Genomic DNA, 15,429 nt, shown 5'->3' with positions numbered 1-15,429 from the left:
AAGGAAAGGCACGCAATTTATAATAAGCATATTCAAGAAAGAAGTGAACATTTAAAATCAGAAATTTTGTTTCCTGATTTCACCTAAACTAGACGTAAAATTTATGGCCATGACTTCTAAGATGGAATCAATTACGAAATTTTGAAAACTGGTGACATGACAACAGGAAATATTCTGAAAATATGTATAAAATACATGAAATTTGTCAACAACAGTGAAGGGTTAGAGAGGAAAGGAAGGAAAAGAAGACCTTGTGGTGTTTTACATGAAAAACACGACAAAAAAGAAAAAACAAAATTGAGTGATTGACTAACAGGAGAAATATTTAATCAGAGAAAATTACTTAAAGCAAGCACAGAGCTGCCGTTTCTGTCAATTGAAAAAAAAAAAACATTATTAAAAAAATACCTAGAACAGTTAGGCTCTGCTGTCAAAGATTGAACAAAGATTTCAGGTGGCTTTCAACCACTCATCGTCTTTGAGAAGTGACGCACAAAGAGTACCACCCAAAAAATGTAGGGGCACAGAGGAGCGAAATCTGCCCAGTGACAGCAAATAAACTGTTAACCACAGCTATGAATCGTCTGGCAAGTGCCACCTCAACAGGAATGCAGGCCTCAGACAGTGGTTCTCAAACTCAGGGCCAAGGACCGCTGATGGTCCAGTTGATTTTATAGAGGGGCACAATCTGTTTAGGTGAACATAACTGTTTTTTAATTAAGATAATTACAAAAATTTGAATGAAAATTGCGGTAAAACAGAATAAAACTAGGATGAGTGACTATGTGACAAGAAAAAATGAGTATGTGGATAGGCAAACAAACAGACACATACACAGATAATTTCATAAATGAAATATTCTCAAAAACATGTAGAAAATTTACATTTCACTTTACTAATGCCTACAACAGAATGGATCAGTACTTTCGCAGTAATATCGTTTAAAAAAGAAGTCATTTAGAGATTAAACTTCTCCTCTGTCCCCTCCAAAACTGGATCTGACCCTGAGTCGCGAGGACTCGGACCTGAGATCCCCATTGATGCTAATGCACCTCTTCAGTCAGATGACAGCTTGGTGCAGGGGCAGGATAAGTATCTGCTACTCACAAACCATAAATTATTAGCTCTCTCAGGATAGAATGAGACTCTGTAGTGCAATTTCTCCCAAATCCCCCCCCCCTTCACTCTCCTTGTACCTTATTTACAAAGGCAGAAAATGTTACCATGGGAACACACTACTAGGCAACCTCAGTGGCTTGGCATGATGCCCAATGGTTGCTAGGGCACTGTTGTCAATGGCTATTGGGTTGTGTGGGCCAGTATGTGTGTGTGTGCATGTCCTGCATATATGTGTGTGGTGTTGTGTGTGAGTAGGAGAGGCACTGTGTCCATGTTGGTGTATGTGTGTTCACAAATGTGTACAATGCACACACCACTTCACAGCTTGAAAAAAATGTAAATGAACAATTTAATGTTCTTGTTCCATAATGAGGGCTTTATATGCATCCAATATGTCATTATTTTAAATAATATGTACCTTTTTGAATTGGTTTTCTTATTGCTTGTTTGACTCCGTGGGTGACAAATGATGGGAGGCAGCTTTTGTTGGCTAATATACTCTAACCTTTTTTTTTGGTAAAGTGTGTGTGTTTGTCTAAGAGAAAGAGGGGACAGAGAATAATCAAGCAAGCAGTTATGTTAGGTCCCATATGCAATTATTTTGAATAACATGCATGATGGCTCTGAGCTTTAGTCTTTTTACAAAAGGTCTTATTGTGTGATAGCTAATAGTTGAGTAGTAGTCTGGTTATAGTGGCGGCAATATAACAATTTTGCTTCATTACACACTGTCAGTAAGAACAAACTTGTTTTTTATGATGAGAATAAGAATAAAAGAGACAAGAGGAGACAGAAAGAGGCAGCCAGAGAAGAAAAAGAACCCGCGAGACATAAAAATGCTAGTGACTCTCTGTATATTTGGAGCTGACGTTCTCCATCACTAGCTCTGATCTCTCAAGCTGTTTGCTCTCTCTTTCATTTCAGTAAGATTCAAAGAGTCTTTGTTGGTATAAACGGGAAGAAACAGATGTTGCCAAAGCATTTACCTCACAACCAGGATCTAGTTTGAGGTTTTTCCCATGGCTCTCTTCACACTGGGGAGCTTCTGTGGTTGACCACGGCATTCCTGAAATCAGCAGAGCATCATGCAGATTATCAGCATACCACAGGATAGGAAGGGGAACATCAATAAACACATTGAGCCATGAAGTTGGGATAAGTAAATAAATAATGTCAGCCACCCAGACAAGACCCTATCTGGGCTTTTATCCAGGCCACATAGCCTTGCAATGCCGTTTGCAGCAAAAATCATCCCAGACTCGATCATGAAAGAATACTACAAGACAATTCAAATCATAATAGACCAATCCCTGATTAGAGATGAAGCACTTTGCAGCACAAAGAAATGAATGGAAGTACATGCATTTATGACAGAGGACGTATCAAACATTGTGTGCAGAGTATGAAATGGATTAACAAAGTAGAACATAATGGTGAGAATGAATACTGTGCCATCAACAAAGCATGAATGGAAGAGTGGTACAAAAATACATGTACAGCAGAGACAGTTAAAGACAATGGTGATGAATAATACATTAATAATGTTGGAAAATACAATCAGACATTATAAATTAAACAGCAGTGAGGCAAACAAATGCAATAATTATGACACTGCAACACAATGAAAGACAACAAAGATGGCAATGTTCTGCTTTTGTGTTAGTGTGCGCTCATTAATTCCCACATGTGTACGTATATATGGGTCTGTGTGTTCCTGTCTGCATGCACTTAGGGAGGGCGAATATAGCCTGCGGTGTATCTTATCTAATATTACCGAGAGGAAGCACAGCCTCTCCCCCTTGTCTCCCCCCAACCGGCCCTTTGAACTCAAGCCGCTGCTGGAGATGCATTCTGACTGAGCACAGCATGTCCTGAAAGGAGGTCAGAGGGCAGGACAAACAGTCTGGTGTCATGGCAACTTGATGCCACCAACCAAAAGTTTAGAGTGGCTGGTGGGGCCTCAGGAAAGGTTGGTCAACCTGTCACAGCTTATTAAAGACAGAGAGGTGCCACTCAAAATGCTCAATTTAACAGAGTCTTTAAGGATAAACATATATTTTTGTATCAAAAGCTCCTATGGAAAGAGCACAACCAACTAATGACTAATGATTTTCTTCCTGTGTAGAGCTCCATTGTTGTCCAAAAACTATTCAAAACACATCAATGGGCCCCACCATTGAACTGGATGACATGTTCCTTCATTACCATGAACATGACCTCGGTAGCTAAATTTGAGTCGACCCCACATACAACGTCATGGTGACATAAATACTCACTAGCACATATTAATCTGCAGCTGAATATAGTAAATGCACTATTTACTCGTCCGTGAGTAACATTAGCTAAACTCTACATTATCCAGCTGTTTTTTTTTTTTTTTTTAAATCGAAGTATACATTTGTGACCCATTGTTATAGATTTATGACTTTAGAAGGAACCAACACACTTCGGGCCTCTAGCCAGAGACAGGAAAGGGTAAGGAAGCAGAAAAGTATTGAGAGAGAGACTAATTCAAATATAGCCTCTATTTGAATTCAACCAATCTGGCAATGCACCAGAGGTGGTAACGCAGGGTGCTCGTGGTTTTGGCTTTATTAATGGATCATTTGCTCTATGAAACATTCAAAAAAGTAAAAAAAGTCCAACCTAGTTTCCTAAAGATGACCATCCGACCCAAATTCTTCAACTTACTAGAAACGACCAATTGATTATCAAAACAGACAGCAATTAATTTCCTCTCAATCAACTTATCACTTAATTCACTAATTGTACTACTCATCCAACAAAAAAGTTGAACCTGGCTCAGCTTTTCACAGACCACAACACAACATCATCCTGCAAAACACAAATCACATAAATGCAGGTGCAATTCCCTGGTAGAGTATTTTGTAATGTGAAAGAAGTCTTTGTACTGTTTGCCATGCGATTGTCACAACAAGAGACATAATAATTGCTGCCATGACATACTGCCATTGTGTGTGTCATGAGTATTAAAAACCAGCATTTTGGAATTTGACAAACCTTCAAATTCATAGACTGGACTTCAGTACCTGAAGCAACATACAAGGCAGGGCTACTTTCAGTCTCAACACCCACTAACACGCTGCTGATTTTTGCTTTTATATGGGATTTGTCGCCAGTAAAATATATATATATATATAATTATATGGGCCAACAAACATGTGTATATGTTTTATTTCTGTGCAATTTTGATTTTTTTTTTTTTTTTTTAGGTTTTTGCTCTGAACTTTCAATAAAACATAACCCATTCTTACATTCCTCTGTATTGCTAATGATACAGCCAATGCAACATTGCGTAGCCTTAAACTTGACTGACTTATTTTTGGTAATCAGAAGACTAAATACACAATTACTACCACAAATTACACCTTGGCTCACATACCTGTGAATATTCGGCACCAAACTGAATTCCTCTAATTTGTTGCACTAATTATTCTGAGTAGAATTCAGCAAACCTGAGAAATGAACTGCAGCTGTAATTGTGTTGCCTATCGGTGCCAGTCTTGGACTGCCTGTGTTTTCATCTCTCTCCTGAGGTGTAGGATCAATACGAAATCCAGGTTCCTTTGTATGTCATTAGCTTGTTTGATGCTTGAGCTGAGACCCCTCCAAACCTTTGTGTTCTCAGCCGCTGAAATCTCTCACATGAAGAATTTGTGATTGCAGGTGTGTCTGTCGGCAATGTATGGGTGTGCATACTGACCTTCAAAGCAGCTTACGTACAACAGTCTTGTAAATGGGTGTTTTCTCTCTCTACAAGTGCGTGCATGAGGCTTGTGTGCGCATGGTGTGTGTCCTTGTGTTTGTTCAATGCGGCAGAGGGTGGAGTGGCAGATCAATAAGAAACAAATGAATTCAGATCAATATGAAGCCAGGGAGTGAAGGAGAGAGAAGGAGAGATTGAAAGCGAGTGAGTGGGGTGATGCGCCAGAGAGGAGGAGGAGGAGGAGGGGGTGGGGTGGTGTTGGTGGGTTGGAGGGGTGATGTGTTACCAGCAGCTCAACGACTAACTGCACACTTGGGAGAGACCACTCATTTCTAGAGCCAAAACCTCGGTGCTTTGAGGTCATTGACGGTTAAAATGGATGGTTAAGCGAGTTAGAGAGAAAACAGAAAGAGACATGAGAGCAGCAGTGCACTGGAGAAAAACCCAGCATTCCTGCATCGCTGGTGGTGATCGGTTTTAATGGAATGTATCAGTGAAATGAAGCTGCATAGTGCTTCTATTTCTTCATTAAGAAAACTAAGTTACACATTTGTCCTCTCTTTGTTGTATTTTATTTTTCACAGAAAGATGCTCTAAAAAGTCAAAATGATGTGTAAATAAAATAATGAACCGCTGTGTATTAACGTTTTAACTACAATTTCCTTTTGTTCAGTCCACTCTTTTAATAAAGCCTCATACTTCTGATGCTTTACAGAGTAGTGAATAATAATCAATCACGAGAGTTTTTCCAATATTAGAGTAATTTGGTATTCCATTTTTGAAACTGCATATTTTTTGTCAAATACCAATCTGGTGATGACTGAGGTGAGAGGGTCATGGCTGTAAATAAACAAATCTCGATCTCAGATCTCAGATCAACATCATCTGCCACTGTCTGCACACAGGAGCTGTAGTCAAAGTGAACTTTGACCCTTTTACTTCTATTCTGCGCCTAAATAACACATTCCCTTCTTGCCTAGCATGGTAAGATTGGAAATCTCAGGCTAGAGAGGATTTAATTGTGACCTTTCAACTTAAACTCCCAGTTGGAGCCTGACATTTGAAGCCAAACCTATAAGGACCTAATGGATTCGGATTGGAAAGAGGTCTAGATTTCTCCCATCCAATTCCTCATTGACTTACTGGAAGGTTTGGAGAGTACTATGATTTAACACTTGGCTTGAAACACAATTTACACTATTAACAAATGTTCTTTATCAATGTTAATAAGGTGACAATATACAGTTTTTTTTTTTATGTCGATTAAAATTTTTGTCTGTCTAAGATGACGTGTTAATTTTTTTATTTATCTATCTATTTTTGAATTGCAGCAGTATTGATAACATCTTTCCGGTCTATTATGAGTATCATCAAGTATTTGTGTTGTTGTTTGTAGATTAACGTATAGTTTGTTCAGTACATTTACTGTATATTCTAATGTTCATTATCTCAGTTACATTTATCTTTTTGGTGAGAAAGTATGGCATACCAGAGCAGAGATTTCCACCTTTCTTGTAAAATATTTGATTCTTTTGCTTCGTAGTATCGCCATGAAATTGCAAACAGGATTGCTTGGCTTTGTATATCTGCTCATCTCTCGGCTGTGAGATCAAAGCATCAAGAGCCATTTGGGAGTCAGAACTGAATGAGACTTTGAAGTGATTGTGGCAAAAACAAACACATGGCTGCTGAGTGCTTGCGAACGGGCACTCTTCATTTCCAGCTCAAGGTTCCTCGGCTCTTGAGATGGATTTCAATGATTAATGTCTCAGTTAGCTTTGAATGTGGCATCTGATGCCTTAGAAAATGTTCTGTATGGTGTAAGTGATATTGTTTAATTCAAGAGGATACCTACATTAGCCTGAATACTAGCACTACTAACCTTCTATAGCCATATAATGTTGATTTTGAGTTAAACCATGACATTATAAAAGTGTAAAAATTTCTCTCACTTTATATGCAAAGTATTGACTCTTGTATCATATTGTTGTAGATTATATATTCTATTATCCTTCAGTGAGTCTCAGCGATACATAGATACTACTACTTCTTCATATGAATCGTCATTAGTTTCATATTCAGTAGCACAGAATGGTCCCAGTGGAGCAAAGGAGTGGCTGGTTAAGAGGAGTTGCAGCCAGTGACAGCTGCCCTCTGAGTCATTCTATCAGACTTATGCAGAGAATAATGTCTGAAACAGTGACATCAGCAGTCCTTCAACTACATCGCTGTTGCTCATTTCACCCTTGTTGAACTCACACTATCATTTTTTATCATTTTCACCCTTGGAAAGTTTGAACAGTGAGTGAAGTTGAGAGACAGTGACCATGGATACAAACGAGATAAAGAGAGAGGCAGAGAAAGACACAGATGCTGCAGATAAAAGTGTGTTCTGCGTACAAAAAGGGCCAATACAGTGAGTAAGACACATCCTATTATCTAGATTTCTATTAATCAGTCCAATTACAATAACATCAAAATGTGAGAAACAGCAAAACATCATAGATGACTTTAACAATTAATTGACTATCAAAGTTGATGTTGTTTAATTTTCTTACAAACCACATATCAATGTTTCATTTTTCTTAAGTGATAGAGGAAGCAAAACCTACAGAGAGAGCTGCAGACGGACAGAGAGCGAGACAGTGAGAGATACTTGAGGCAGTGATGTAGAACATCAACTCCAACCAGACAGTCTGCTAAAAAAAAAAAAAAAAAGCATGGAGAGGCAAACATCGGCATGTCTCTCAGCTTTTCCTCTTCTCTCTCCTCTTTAATCTGACAGCCTCCCCCCTCTCTATCTGTCTCTCCGTCTCTCTCTCTCTCTCTCTGTCCCCCTGAGCTGTGTTCTGTGTGTTCCATCCCCGCCTCTCTCCATCTCCCTGCCTCTAATGTGCTTTGGCGTGTGTTACCCACGGGTGCTTGCGCGCTGCTGCCGCCATCCTAAAGCCGGGTCAGGGGGGCAGCTGAAGCGGCGCGATGCTGTCTGTGACATCATCAGTCACTGTTATTACTCACGTCTCACCTCCCCTCACTGTCTGAAACTGTCAGGGCTTTAGGTGCTTGGTGGCAGGCCGACGAACACACAAACGCAAACAAACAAACAAACACAGATTGACACCCATGTTGTCAGAGCTAAATGAAATATTATTTGAAGAGCTATAATTCTGAATCCCATTTGGAGATTTTGTTACCTAAAATAGTTCAGTCTCACACAGTCATGAAATCATTTTAGTCTGGTTTCCAAAATGTTGAGTATCTTTTTCAAGGCATTACTCTCTACATACGATATTTCTGATGACTACTTAGACAGTACAATAAATAATTTGACATCACAGAACAGTAACTACACACTATAGTCACATCACAGTACTGTATGTAAAATGACTTTTATATACATACGCATAAATATTTGGGCTGCAACTAACCATTATTTTAATTACTGATTAATCTGTCCATTTTATTTTCAAGTATCCATTAACTGTTCAGCCAATTAAATATTGGAAAACTGTGAAAATGCCCATTGCATGTTCCCTAAGCCCAAGTTGCTGTCTTCACATGTTTTGTTTTGTCCAACTAACAGTCTAACACCTGAAGATATTTTATTTATTATTATAAAAGACAAAGAAACATTAACATTTAAAAAGCTGAAGCCGGTGAAATTTTTCAGTATTGCTTAAAAATAAAATGATTCATAAATCATCAAAACAGTTGAGGTTTGATCTTCTGTTGATCTAATATTCAATCGACTAATCGTTTCAGCTCTAAATGTAATGTGCTTCTATACAAGCTATCACTGAAATGTTGAATATATTTTCAATGGAATTAAACTCTTCACTTAATAATTCAGTTGGTTAGTTTTAACCTAAAAGGACTGCAGGATGGGCATGACAGCGCAGTCAATAATTCAACATGACATAATGGTATGGTCAAACAGTAAAATATGAGTTGTACATGTACAAAATGTCTTCTTTCCCAGAGGACAAGTTGACATCTTCAAATGTATTGTGTTGTTCAACAAACAGTACAAATTGACTCATTCAATTTACAGTCATTTAGAACAAGGGAATAGCAACAAATCCTCAACACCTGAGAAACTAGAACCAGACTATGTTTAGCACATTTGCTTGATAATTAATTCAATCAATTAATCAATTAACCAAACCAAAGTTGGCGATAATTTTCTTTTGACTGATGACTCAAACAGTTGACAAATCATTACATCCCATGCTTTGATACAAGCAATGACTTTGTTATAGTAGATGTCAATTTCTGAAATGGTGAATATCTTTTATGGAATTCAGATGGTTTTGACCTAAATGGGCTACAAGATGAGCATGATGGAACAATCAATAATTTAACATGTTATATAGGTTATAGTTCAGAAAGGAAAAGAGAGTAATGCAGATGGTGTAGTCTTTTGTCAATAACAGAAAAATGTGCTTAAATGACTTAATTCTGTTTTTTAAATTTCTCACAGTCCTATTATGGAAAACCATGAACATCTGTCCCTGAACTAAAGTGACACCACAAGTAATTCACACATGTGGATGTAGTGTAAAAAGAACATGAGAATGTCCAGATGAGCCTCTGCATGAGCTATAAAGCTGTGCATACTCTACATCTGTGTAAAAAGAAGAAATGTGCTTCCATTCAGTGAGCATGTGTGCAAGGTTCAAACCGTGTCAAATCACCACGTCTGCCATCAGCGGAAACACTCCTGTACCTGCGGGTCTGTCTGTCACCCCCGCTGTCAGCCAATGAAGAGGTGAGACTCTGCAAACTCCTTCACTCAGGAATACTGATAGCTGGCATGAAAGCCCTCGGCCTGTGTGTGGGAACACACCATATAAATCATACATGACCAGCACCACCAGGCACCATATGCATGCTTACAGCACTGCATTAATAACAAGCATGCCAGTATCATATTTACGAGCATACAGAGAATGTAAATCTCTGCGTCTTCTTTTGTCTCACTCCCCTGCACTCCCGACATGTCCTCTTGAAAGCACCTGCAGCACTGAACTCAATGTGCCACAGAAAAAGAGTGACACAGAAAGGGAGAGACAGACTTAATACAAAAAAAGATTGGAGGGTGAAGGGTTGCAGAATGGATAAACCAGACAGCAATGACAGGATAATGACGTTTGGAGTATAAATACCTAAAGGCATGAATATTTGAAGATGAAAAACACCAGCAAAAAGTGCATGGGGACAAATAAAAGACAGAAGGAAGAGTTAGAAAAAATATGAGGCAAAATAGAACAGCAAAATAGATGGCGTGACTGAAAGACAGACAGACAGATTAACTAAAAGAGACACACATGAGACAGACAGAGACAGACAAAGAGCGAGCAGGAAGAACAAAAGATGAAATGATGAAACGCAAAAGAAAGGAAGGGGAGAGAGAAGGACAGACTTGGAGCCAGACAGAGAGAGAAAGAGGGGAGCGAGAGACAGATAGGCAGGCAGAATTAGAAAAAGACAGAGGAGGGCAATGAGACAGAGGCGCAGGGCGGCAGTGCGCATGCGGAAATAGGTGGCAGACTCTTGTCAGTGCAGTGACCTAGTCGCGCAGGACTGAGGAATTCTCCCTGTCGACCCGGACACATTCCTCCGGTCCTCAGACGTTAACCCATGCCACACCACCATACTGTACTGCAGTAGCTTACATGGCTTCTCCGTCACTGACCCAAGAGATATATCTATCTCGGACAGACACATGCTGTCGACATTACGCAGTTTTTAAAGCAGAGTTAACTTCAAATTAAAACTGAGCAAACACCTTCGACAAGAATTAAAATATCGGGTAGAGTGCACAGCTCAACCCGCTCTGAATCAACGTTCTGTGCGCCTGCAGAGAATGTGTGTATGCACAGGGCCCTGCAAAAACACATTGTGAAAATATCAGGGCAAGAAGGGCTCTATTGTGTCGTGGAGGCAGAATGTAGCTCTTATTCTCCTGCTGCTGGACCGGGGGCATGGGGGTGACATCAGCACAAAGACAAAAATGTAATGTGAGGCATCTCCAAAGCTAGCTTCAAGGCTAGACCACAAGCCGCTCTTTATACCCGCACTCTCTCACTTTTCAGCAACATCTGATAATCGGGATGTGACCAACAGATGACCTTTCACTCGTTGCTTACTAAGATAAGTCACAGCCAACATTGTTACACCAAACTGACTCAAATAGGTGTCCTAGCAAAATGAAAGCTTGTCTGCTTGCTGCTTTCACATTGGCCAGCGGTTAGCACATATCTCTGAGGTTAATCACGACAGAATGACTCAGGGAAGAGTAATTCAATTATTCTGATGGTGTATTGGCGTTTCGATCGGGCCAGAGACTAAAATGGCTGACCAAGTGTTCCTGACTGCTGAGTGCCATTAAGCAAAAACCTGGTCAGTAAAGCACTCGATTTTACACAAACTTATACATACACACTCAATCTATCTAAGAAGAAATAGAATAAAAAATTAAAAAGTAAAGGAACAGCTGCTTATTCTGGACCTTTTTTTGAATTAAATAAATGAACAGAAAATATTTCCTTACCTGATGTAAATCACCATCATCTACGGTGAAAAGGTTCTGGTTCTCTCCAAGGCTCAATCTGAAAAACAGACATACATTATTTGGATTATCATTACATTGAGAATTGTAGGTATTCTCTAGAACATGATATTTGATACTATTTATGAACTGATTCTGGATTACGTGTCTTTTATTCGTGTGTTAAACCTCCCTGGATCCAACCCAATTCTTAATTTCAATTCATACCCTTACTGCATATTTAACCATATGATCAATTCAATCGAATAATTAAAAATTATTATAAACATATAATGGTATCCGATAGAATGTACATTTAAAATTGTTTTATTTGATTCTACATCTACTATTATTTTAAGATCTTTTCGATCCTTCATTAAATACAACACTCTTGCAGGCATTTGTACTATTTGTGTTTCACACCCGGCCTGTTAGGCTGTTGTACTCGCCAGTTTGTCGGTTTCCAGCAAATTCAGCTGCACAAATTCAAACCTGCTACACACAATAGCAGCTTGCATGGGAATTCCTGAGGTCTGTTCGATCCATTAATGTATGCTGCGGTTGAATGTCATCAATTATGAATGAGAAACACACAAGATTCACAGAGAGCTGGTACAGAAACATGGGAACAGTACTGGATTGTAGTAGCTTGAATATCTTTAACATAATGTGTGAAGACTGGGCCATGCAGTCAGCTGTAAGCTAGTTTAGTGTGAAGCAGAAGTTGATGCAGAATAATCATTACACTAGAGTGCTGAATTCAATCAGGGATAAGCAAATTATTTTAAGATAATTGAGGACATGAGGTCAAGTTTAAGTTGACAAGAGTTCAACTTAAACAGAAGCAGAAGGGTACATACAATGACAGGGAAAAAAAGCCTGCAATCTGCTATAGGTGAGGATATTCTACTTCCTCAACCTTTAGGTGTCAGGCACTTAAGACCATATGTGTGGATACTGCAGTGGGGGCCTCTTCCCCTTTAAGGCCCAGGTATTCAGCAGTGTGTTGACCCTGCCAGTGAGTTCATACCATAAGCAGACCCATATAGCCTCTCCTCCAGAGCCCCTGATCACGAGCCTGCTGAGCTGCCGCCTCAGTTATGTAAGATTACATAACACCAGGTCTGTCTGAGTAATATTTCATAACCTGGGGGTCCGACTACACTGGCATTACCATCAAATCCCCTTAGGAGTGGAATCAAAGGTGCTAGGCAGGTCTGGCAAAGTAAAAGTCAAATTTGAAAACAAATAAGAGCAAGTTGCGGGCACTAAGGGGACTTGTCTGTCCTAATCTTTTCTCTGTCTTTAGCTGTCAAGCGCAGACGTTTGGTTCAGGAAAAAATTTGACATCATCGACTTTTCTCTTCATTTTCTTGAGAGCTAAAGTGGAGGTCACGGAAAGGTCAAGCCAGGGACGCTACTAAACAAAAGCATCCTCCCCCCTTGGCTTATCACAGAATGCAGTGATGCTGTCTGCCCATAAATGTCATATCATTGTGTATTAATCAAATCATTGCATATGAATTCATCTAGCACACACTTAAGACACTGAACATTATTGAAGAAGTAGGCCAGTAACTGTTATCTAACGGCATCGGCTATACAATTGGCTTCTGTCTTATTTATATCTACAGAACTTTTTTTTTTTTTTTTTTTTTTTTTTTTAAATCTGCACTGTTTTTAATCAAAACTTTTTAGAAGACCACGTCCTCGCATAAATTCAGTGATCTGACCTCATTCACAAACACATAATAAAGAGAGATTTTAAACCAGACAAAAATTCCAAAAACAAGCAGAATCAAAAGCGGTTTCAGAGCTTATCGTTTACACATTCACACCATAAAGAACACTGACGGCGGAGGAAGACACACATGTGTGCACTTCCCTCGGAACGATACCAGTGAACAATCTCGGAAATAGATAACAACTGTGGCAAGTGATAGAGAAAATGTGGGCAGAGATAACAGGATGCTATATAAATAAAAAACAGAAAAGGCAGATATAAAACAAAGGATAGGAAAAAAGAGAAAGAAAAGAGATGCCAAGAGATATCTGAGGCGGATACCACGGGAGAAAAGGTACTCGATGGAGGTTACAGCAGATGGACTGCAAATGGACGATAGCAGGCTTGCGCTATATATCGCATGCCTCTGTCTACTCCCTAGCGTTATGTCCACTGTACAAAGAGTACAATAATGCATTCATGTAATCTCTTACTGTCGACATCTTCACATCACGGAATTGCACAAAAGCCTCCATCTTTACCTAACTTCACCACATCAGACAAAAGTAATCTCTGCCAAATGCGAAGGTTGTAAAAATGAAAAACTTGTTGAAACTGACTCCAGTTTTTTATTTAACTTACATTCTCGAATAAATCCGCCCTTATCTTTTGTTGACACCGAATCACATCTTGGACAGCGGGTTTTGTCTTTACAGGCGGACCAACACATAAACTGGGGATACCCGGATGAATGGATGGAAGATGGGATAGAAAAAGGGGGAAAGCATGGGAGGAGTAAAAAATCTAATGAGTAGAAGAAGAAAACCCGCAGTACTTACAGTGTTTTCACCTCTTCATTTCGCCTCATTTTGACACTTCACCTTTCATTTCTGTGTATTTTATAACTAACACCATCGCACACTCATTCCCTGAATATGAAACATGAAACGTGATTGTGCAAATCCACGCATGCGTAAGCAGGAGTGACCGTCTGCTGCTGCCGGCTCCTTTAACTCTAAATCACACCCCAACATACTAACACACACATGCACAGACACACAGATACACATGACTAATACAGATAGATACACACACAAATGCACACACCCTGCCTCCTTCATGTGCTACCCTCCCATACTTGGGCCCCCTAAAACTGTGTGCACTCAGTGATCCCTTTCCAAAGCCCTCATCTAAATGTGAGCAGAGGTAATCCTTCAAGGAGAGGCAAAGAGAACAGCGATAACCCATGATAAAGAGGAGCTGAAGGAGGAAAGAGAGAGACAGTGAAAGAGGGAGAGAGGTGGAGCGCGAGATGGGATAGACGAACAGGATGGGGGGATTAGCAACCTAGGGAACACGTTTTTCAAACAAGAAAAAAAAAGACGAGAGTTGAAAAATGAAGCGAAGGCAAGGCGGGGGAGAGGAGAAGGCTTTAAAGAAAAAAGGAAAGGCAGAGAGGATGCATGTATGAGAAAGGAAAAGGACATGTACACACAGTATACTCACAGATGAGTGAGAGGGTGACCGGAGAAGTGATGAAAAATCATGTCAAAAAACAAAAATGAGAGGCGACCAGAGACGGCGAGTCTGAGTTTGGTGAGAAGTCCTGTTTCTTCTCATTCTGGAGTTTTGTTTTTTCTCCTTTTTCCCGCGATTTTGCCAATTCCTATCCAGCCGTCCCTCCTTCCTAAGTCTATCCCCTACTGGTCCCCCTTCTCCTCTCTTCCCCCTCCCGTTTTTCTTGCCAGTGCCGGTACTCTTTCTCCTCTCTCTCTCTCTCTCTCTCTCTGTGTCTTTCTCACTTTCTTCCGCAGACCATGCTCTCCATTTTCCCCTCATTCTTTGCCTCTGTCCCCTTCATCTGTCCATTCATCGGACACTCTTTTCTCTTTCTTCAACCCTCAGCTCCCGCTTCACAATACAGATGAGATAAAAAAAAAAAAAGGTTTCTAAACAGAAGTCGAGTTTTGAGTTGAAAAACCAAAAATACTGCAGATGAGAAAAAACTGTTTACAGGAAAGGACAAGAGGTTTGTGGCATGCAGTCTAACGCAGAGACAATCCACGGCCTGCGTTTTTCTGGGGCGCCACGCATAGTAGGGGTGAAGCGTCTGTGTCGCGTTGCCTCCGTACATGAGGGCATAACCAAAAGCAAAGAATGGCAAGCAAAAGAAAAAAGAGGAAAAAACCGAGCTTGTTGCAGTCGGTCTCCAGTGAAAGTGGATAGTAAGCGCGCGTGAGGGGAAGGAGTAGGAAGGAGTCCGGGGTGTGTGCATGTGAGGTGGGAGGGGAGAGAAAGGAAAGCCAGCGA

General features: G+C 40.0%; 1 long non-coding RNA gene across 1 annotated transcript; it reads right to left on the bottom strand.

Moving 5' to 3' along the window:
• Window positions 1-312: 312 nt before the first annotated feature.
• Window positions 313-15,429, bottom strand: LOC147818901 (uncharacterized). The gene is made up of 3 exons (XR_015437485.1): window positions 14,626-15,429; window positions 11,400-11,457; window positions 313-2,185 (listed from the first exon to the last, which is right to left on the bottom strand). It is a non-coding gene; the product is annotated as an uncharacterized LOC147818901 (long non-coding RNA).

Source organism: Seriola lalandi, unplaced genomic scaffold (assembly GCF_002814215.2).
Source record: "Seriola lalandi dorsalis isolate HSWRI2012SDOR001 ecotype SW California unplaced genomic scaffold, Sedor1 jcf7180002054408, whole genome shotgun sequence".
NCBI lineage: Eukaryota > Metazoa > Chordata > Actinopteri > Carangiformes > Carangidae > Seriola > Seriola lalandi.
Note: the sequence above shows the minus strand (reverse complement) of the source record. Positions and strands in the feature narration are given on the sequence as shown.